We start from the raw sequence: 467 nt of genomic DNA, 5'->3' as shown, positions 1-467 counted from the left end.
GGCAACCCGTGGCTGGCATAAAGTCGAATAGGCTAACCTCGGGTCGTCTGACACATAGGTAATGCGAGTCACGTGCAAGGCTCTCCATGTTACTGTAGGCGAGGGCGAAAAATTAATGAGCTTAAAAAAAGGGCAGAACACTCTAGTTATTAGAAAACACTTGTTTATAGGAATGTAGAGCGATATAGCTTAACAGATTAATTTTTCTTTTCATTTCATTATCTGTTGTAGTTTAATGGCACAATTTAATGCTCATTTTGATATCAGAAATTCCATAATTGCAGTTGCTGGAGACCCAATACATAAGCAATTAATACGGTAGCCGATATATGACAATTACACCCAAAGATTTCATTGAGCACTTCATAATGTTGCAATATTAAAATAAAGATCAATATGACTTATTATTTTTCAAAGAATACTCATTATGAAAGCTACAGATACAGTCCTAGTCAGATGGTAACCAT

Source organism: Penaeus monodon, chromosome 20, assembly GCF_015228065.2.
Source record: "Penaeus monodon isolate SGIC_2016 chromosome 20, NSTDA_Pmon_1, whole genome shotgun sequence".
Taxonomy (NCBI): Eukaryota; Metazoa; Arthropoda; class Malacostraca; order Decapoda; family Penaeidae; genus Penaeus; species Penaeus monodon.
This window is presented reverse-complemented; position numbering follows the sequence as displayed.